This window comes from Rhagoletis pomonella, unplaced genomic scaffold (genome assembly GCF_013731165.1).
Source record: "Rhagoletis pomonella isolate Grant_MI unplaced genomic scaffold, Rhpom_1.0 Rhpom_scaffold_00001, whole genome shotgun sequence".
In the NCBI taxonomy this organism is placed as follows: Eukaryota; Metazoa; Arthropoda; class Insecta; order Diptera; family Tephritidae; genus Rhagoletis; species Rhagoletis pomonella.
Window position 1 is genome coordinate 4795470 of NW_023458555.1, and position 7884 is coordinate 4803353.

At 36.9% G+C, this 7884-nt stretch overlaps 1 protein-coding gene across 1 annotated transcript in view; it reads left to right on the top strand.

Moving 5' to 3' along the window:
* LOC118750335 (mucin-5AC-like) overlaps positions 1-7884 on the top strand; it is a 225203-nt gene that overhangs the window by 183893 nt on the left and 33426 nt on the right. The window lies entirely within an intron of this gene.

The following is a 7884-nucleotide window of genomic DNA, read 5'->3' on the forward strand; positions in this document are numbered from 1 at the left end:
GTAGATGAAGGGTTGAATAATTCTTCAAGCGTAGTTCGGTTTTCTTATGCAATTCTAAGGGTTGATTTAAAGAAATTATTATGACATATGCTTTTAGGCACACTATATCTCAACAAGCAAAGGGAAAATCAGATTAATCACATGACAAACTTTTGTTGACTTGTAACAGGGATTATTTGCAATTTTCAAAGGTATATGTAACTATGTTGATTGTGATGAAATTCTCCACCTAAATAAATTCAAACGCAAAAAACCTCGCACATTACATCAGCGTTAACTGCTGTGGGAAAATAAAAACAAAAAATTAAATAATTTCATACTTATTATGTATGGAAGATAGCAAACCTACAATCAGGTAGACAGGCTACAGGTACAATTCATAAGCTCACGTGAATTTTCTACTATTTACATATACTTATAAACATAGTTTACAAGTACAGTTACTAATATTTGTGTGTGATAAATATTTATTCGCGTTCAGCAGCCAGACGAGAATAATATTGATATTAAAGGAAAAAGCGCGCCAATATAAAAAGTGTCTGTCATTGTGACGTTTGAACGCGCTCGGATGCACTTCAATTTATTCCCAATTGAAGAGAGTAGCGGCACTCTCTGCCCATTCCATTAGACGTACGAATAACAATAACAGCCAAACGACTTGGCAGTGACGGAGAAGCAGACTGTGGTGTTGGCATTCCGTTACTATTCTTGCCATACAAATTATTAGCCACCCACTGGCCACTGGCTGCTCTCCAGAGCAATTCAGCAGCGATATGAGGCATTTTGGTTTTACGTCAAAACAATTTACGGCATATTTCTCGCCTGGTCGGGCAGCTGGTATCGGTGGTTAGGGCGGAAGCGGGTGGGGAATATCTACTTTTATAAATTTGCTAATGAGCGTCAGTAGCAAAAGGGCTGGGGCTGTCAAGTGCAAAGTGGAAATGAGTAAAATGTATGCCGTATTGCTTGGCTGGCTGGTGAAGTGTGGCTGATAATGGATGGAGTGAAAGGGATTATTGCCGTAAAATGTGAGTATACAGTAATGGGCATTAGTCAAGGCAGCAATAGCAATAAAACTCGAAGCGTAAATATTAACAATAACAAATGGACGTAGATGTGCAAAAAATGTGGCATTTATTGCAATGCAAAATAACGCGCATGAAGAGACGTCAGCATGGCGGCGCATGAGTTTGCATTTTACGTACGTAGCGTCACTGATGCTGCTGCTCTCATACCGCCCACCGCCCACTGCCCACTGCCCACCGCCCGCCGTACATCGTCCATACGCCAACGCGCTCTCAACACCAATTCCACTTCCACTTCACTTTCCAAAGTAGTGCAGCGGAAGGCGGCGCGGTATAAAAACTATTTCGATTTGTTTTTTCCGGTGTTTCAGCGTCAAGCGCCGTCGCGTCGTATTTGTTCTTGTAGTAGTAGTAGTGATAATGTTGTTTTTGTTTTTGTTTTTGCTTATTTCTACGTGCTTGCCATTGTTGGCTACTTAGTTTCATTCATGGTTTGTCAACTCAGACATGCCAACCCGAACACGTCAAATGCAATAAATGGCAAATAGTGAAAAAATGCAAAAGGGGGAATACATTTTACTAGAAAAACGATAAACGAGCTATAAACGGCATCGATGACATAACTGTCTGTATTCGCATGTGTGTGTGTGCGAGTGAGTAGGCTTTGTGGTTGACTTGACTGGCGCCTGCTGAGTCAAAAACAATGCCGCCAACGCCAAACGTCAACCTGAATGCCATTATTATTTGCAAAATTAATGCAACAAAAACAAAAATCCGCATCGTTGTTACCTTTTGCTCATATGAGGAAATACACATTATTTACTGTTATTTTTTTAACCTTTACTAACTACTGTCGTGGTTGAGTTTTTCGCCTTTGTCATTTCATTGATGACGTTTTATCCAGCTGTTGGCTTTCAACTGCTCTGATAAATCACTGATTGGCGCTTAAAAGCAGCTGCCGAAATACTAAATTTGTTAGGTGGGCGTTGATATTTACGGCGTTTTGTAGCATTGGTTTAGTGGTTAAGTGTTCGTTTGTGTGGTAGTAACGGAAGCCGGAAGATAGATAAGTCGTTACAATGAAATTAGTATTGGGCTAAGAGTACATACATATCAACTCTTATTGCTTTAGTCACAAAATTAGTCATAAATGAAAACCTTATTCTTGCTCTTATAATTATCGCTTCAAATTCCAACGTCTCTAATAGGGGATATTCTCAAATGCCCAGCATGCTTATGTATGTATATGAGAAGAAAATGAGCCGAAGGTTAGTGGTAGAGCTTTTGAAAATAGGGCCTTTAGGCGTGGCGTTTTTCTAGATATACTCGTAGCTGGAGTATTCAGCAATATGTCAAAGTAGGTTGATTACTATTCCGACCATATAACTAGAAATAGAATCATTTGAAAAGATTTTTGTATGAATCGCTGTAAATCGCAAATCTTCATCAGACATATCGTAGCAGAATTATTGGAGAAAATCTATTTTAATATGAAAGTAAACGCGTAACACCCTTGACAAAAAAAAGTTCTTAAAAACGAACGGTAATTTTTAGCCACCGGAAACTTTTTATTAAATTCAAGTTGAATGGGATACAAAGTTGAATTCCCGAAATTTTTTTTTAAGAATTCTGATTAAAAAGTTTGAAATTTTGATGTGAATTTTTTAAAGTTGGATTAGTTTTTGTGAAATTTGGGCAACCTTTGAAATTTTTATTTATGTGATATCCGTTATAAATTGAGTTAAATTTTAAATGAGAATTTTTGGTGCTATATCTTTGACGATCGCTGTATACAAATTTTATGGACATACATGAATCAAGAAAAATACGAAAAATTGGCATAATAGTTTTATTTTAAAGCAGTCATGGACAAAACTTTCGCATTTGCATATGGAGTTCTTCCAGCGATGCCCATGCTTGATTAGAACCCAACTCCCATACAAACCTAACCAAAAAAACGCGTTAAAATTCGTTTCGGACCTCTGCCACTTTAAACAAATATTGACTTTATATTTTTTTTTTATTCAACCCTGCGGCTCCAATGGTTTAGTTTTCGAACTTTAAATTTTCACAAATATATCACACAACTATATCACAAATATATTTTTATCGGCTCACGGCCCACTGTGCGTCACAGACTTAGTGGCGCAAGATGTGATCGACATTAGGAAGCATTAAGCAGTGAGCAGTGATGATCCCACAAACCGGACTAAGAGGTGTGTTCCAGGCGAAGAAGGCGCTCACCTAATCTTTATAATAACAAAAAAAAAGAGATATGCTACTATTCACAAGAAACGATACAACTCCGTACTGCATAAGAACGGGCCATTCATGTCTCTTAGAGCTTTCAATTAACAACTTGAATGACAAACGTTGTTAAATAATACACTTCGATAAAATTTGAACATTGTATTCTCCAAAAAATGACAATAATTTCATTGGAGTCGGTTATATAAGAAAATTTAAGCGGGTTCGATCCCTGCTCAAGTCTAGGTAAGGAAGTCTGATGAGGACGATCTACGAAATAGCAGCTATAACTTCTACCGCTTAGACTTTGTTGCTTTTTCCATTTTCCCTTTAAAACAAATCATAGCGTATAAACTCAAGACTTATATTTATTTCATCTAAGAAAAGTGAAAAATTAAAAAAAAGTCTCACCCTAGTGTATTCATACGAGTACAAATGTGTAGCTTCAGCCCCTTTTAACTGCATTCTAGTTAAGAAAACAGATTGTACGACATATATATATATATATATATATGTATATATGTATGCATATATGTATATATATTCGCCCACATTTTGCCACAGTATTTTTACCAAACTTTAGACCAAGAACTTCTGAAATTCCGATCGGCATTGTTATTTATCTTGTAACATTTGTGTGTAGATTTGTATTTCGGTATAGATTTTGCAATTGCAGTGTAAAATTGAAAAAAAAAACGACGACTAATTAGCTTAAAGAAGCATTTTTTTGCTGCTGTTAATTGCCCCAAATAACTCAAACACACGCCCAGGTATATTTATTTGCAAAATAGCAAAAATTTTTTAGTCGATATAATTTTTCATAGGCCAATCAAACGAACAGACAAAAAATGCCAATGCAAAGTGGAGCTACCAGTGAATGAATGGTGTTGAGTCAGAACTGACGAATTTTGGAATGAAGTTTAAATTCTGATAAAAAATATAGAAAACGAATTCAGAAACGAACCAAAACTAAAGGCATTGGGACTTTTCAGCGCAATTATTACTGAACAACTCAAGTTCATCGGCCCGCTTGAATTTGAAAAGGCTGGTGCTGTGCGCACGTCGACCAGCCGACCAGCCGACCGTCAAATGTCAACTGTCAGCCATTTTGTTTACATACATAGATATCTACATTCTCTAAATTGATAAACTTCATAAAAATGACAAATTGCATGCAAACTAAAGAAAAACAAGTATGTAATTTAATAAATGTACGTAAAATATGCTGTGACTATACGAATCGCTGCAAAAGCTCAACAAAATATTTTGCATACAAAAATGGCGCGAACAGTATGCACGCTCTCGATAATTATAAAAGCAGCAAAACAAAATGCATGAATGAATTTGCACAATTACGCTAGAAAAAAAAAAAATGCTCTCTCAACCGTTGTCTGATATTAGAGATGTTACTCCCGGACATAGGCAGTGTTTTTTTTTTTTTGCTGAGGCGTACGGCTCTATTCTGTATCAGTGACAAATTCTTGTCACAAGTGTTTTTTTTACGGAAAAAGTTATGAAAAAGTTGAAATATATAGAATGGGGCTATTAATCTGTTATTACTTATTGTAAGAAGCAATAATTTTTATAATGATAATTGACAAATTTTAAGTGAGCTTTTTCATAGTCGACATTTCACTCATCCAAATACAATTGTTATTTTTATTATTATTTATTAAATTTAATAGGTCCCGTAAGAAGCAGTGTCTTTTCGTTGTACGCATATTAACACATACATTTCATAGCGTGGAACTTAATCCTTCTAGTACTAAAATGAGTATAAAATTCACAAATCGTAAGTAAGGTATTCTGGGAATCTCTAGGTGCCTTTTCGAAATCAGCCAAGTAGAGTTGGGTAACTTGTAATTGAGTTGAGTTAGTGAGCTGATTCACAACAATCAACCGCACGCTCACACTCGATTCTCAAAAAAATTTTGACTCAGTAGCTCAGTTATATTTAGTATCTATCAGCCATATTGTCGACCAGTGTGTCGATTGGTTAGTCATTACTGATATCTATTTAGTAACTAAAGAAAACGAGGAATAAAACGCAGGAAACTAATGCCGATGCCATGGAGATTGGAAAAAAATGTATAAGATTTTTCCTTTTGGCACGTTCATCACTTTCCCTATTACTTGAATGTTGAATGCGCAGCTCTACACAATGAGAGTGCTGCCGCAGTTGCTCAGTACGTTATACTTACAAAATAAGTCATAACTCACTGAGTTGGCTCAGTATATTGAGCTAGAGTCATTGAGTTAACTCGCTGAGTTACTCTCTCCTGCAGCCAAGTGAAAAATTGGATTGCTCTTTCTAATTAATTGGCGAAGAAAGTGGCAAAGACCTCTAATGAGGGTACTGCAGATCAACCTCCAGAGATCTAAAGCAGCTGGGACGTGTTTCTAACTGCGTCTTCGAAATGTCACTTCAGACATATTCTTGAGATCGATATGTGCCTATACTAACTAAACTTCTCCGGTGAGGAAATAGTTTCAAAATTTCAGCTTACGAAAGGTTATCGTAATTTATTTTTTTTTAATAGACTTTCAAGCAAAAAATAATAAGTTCAAGAAGTGAGTTAATCCAGCTGGTTCACTCTCTAGCTGAACAGAAGTTAGGAATCTGAAAATATTTTTGCTAACATATAACTACATTTATCAATCTATGATCGCGATTTTACAATTTCGAGTCCCACATGAACCACACTTTTTTGTCTTTTCATTTCTTTTGCAACAGTACTGCGAGTTTACACATCTCTAGTTCGATACCGTTGTTTGTTTTGATGTTTTGATCGTTGACGGCAAAGGTCACGCTGGCATATTATTTGCGTATTTTCATAATTGCTTCGCTTGTCTAGCTGCTTATCAGTTTAGCCGCATTGTTGTTTTTTTTTTTGCGATTACCGCCAATGATTGTTTTTATGGTGCAACCATTCATTACTTCCATCATTGCCGCCGCCGTTGCAACGCATTTTTTCTGTATGTATTACGCCATTGCCGCTGTTATTGCACGCGCTTGCATTCAATTTACGTCCCTGCACGCCTATTTCCGTAAATACGCTTCTCTGTTTACCATTTGACTTGCTTTGTTGTTAGTGTTGTTGGCATTATGGCTGATGTTGTTTATGCTGCCTTAGCCTTAGCCTTTGCCTTTGCCTTTGTCCCCGCCTCTTTGTCGGCTTGAATGCACTTTCAGCCAATTAAAGCTCTTGTTGTTATTGCTATTTTTTATGGCTATCCATTATGCTTTGCTTGCCTGCTCACATGTCCCTCCATCGTTCGGCACGCATCATCAATCGATCAATCACATTTTCGGACATGCGTGTGCGCCGAGAAGTTAATGCTATCTACTTACCCATCAAGTGACCAAGGCGACAAAAATATGCTTATACATACATACATACATATGTATGTACGTAGATAAGTAAATGGCACTGTATTCCTAGTATATCTTGTAAATATGTACTTGCTATTTGCCTGGCTACGCGCCCGCCTGCACGGCTATTAGTCTGTCCGCACGTTGACTTGCACGCATTGCATATGCGCTCAATAACAATGCCATCAATCATTCTTAATATCGCATTAACTGTCAATGATATTTTGTTGTTTACATATGTATGTATGTATGTATTTAGGTACTATGTTGATGACAATAACGACAATGACAACAGCGCAATGACAACAACAATGTCAGCGCAATGGCAACTACGATTGCATTAACAATAATAATATGAATTGGATGCATTTGCAGGGGAAAACAACAACTACAACAACAAACAGTCGCGAATATTGTAAACAACATAAATATATGTAGGTACATACATAAAAATGCCCATATGGCCATGTATGTATGTATGCATGGACTATTCATGCAATTTTATACCCGTGCGCACTTTGTTCGCATAATGGTCGTTTGTGACAGCCTAAAGGAATCGAATCAGATATAGACATATACTTATGTGTATAACGAAATGCTCGAAATAAAAAGATAAACCGATTAAGAAACTTGAGTAAAAATTTAGATATCTCAACGAAACTGGGTCCGCGTATTTCCGTTGGGCTAAGGGCAGATGGCATTGAAAATAAATAAAATCGGCCATTAACCACATCTTTTGAGGTGACATTAACAAAGCGAAAAAAGTAATGACCATGCTGAAGATAAAAGCAAATCTCTCGGGAAGAAATATAGCTCGTGGCTGGTGGGATGCTTAGAGCCATTTGTACGTAGAACTAACGCAAAGTACCGAATCGCAATGCAACGAATAACAATGTGGCTAAAATGCGTGGCAAAAAGTTGTATAATAGACGATATGGAAGGTACGTTCTTTCTGATTTTTCTCAAATTCCTAGCAAAAAGGCCAAAGTTTCCCAAAATATTTCTTGTTTGGCAGGCCATCAGCAGTTGTGGCATGAATAGTAAAATATTCGTAGCTACAGGCACTATAAACACAGAACCTTACATCAAAGAGTGCTTACAAAAGAGACCATGGCGTGTCTAATCCAGATGGGCATAAATATCACCGGCACACAAAAAAAATTAGTGTGATGTGCATATGACCGGATCTAGCTATGGTTGTGTATTTCGACCCGCAGAATCCGAATTTGAAGTCAGTTT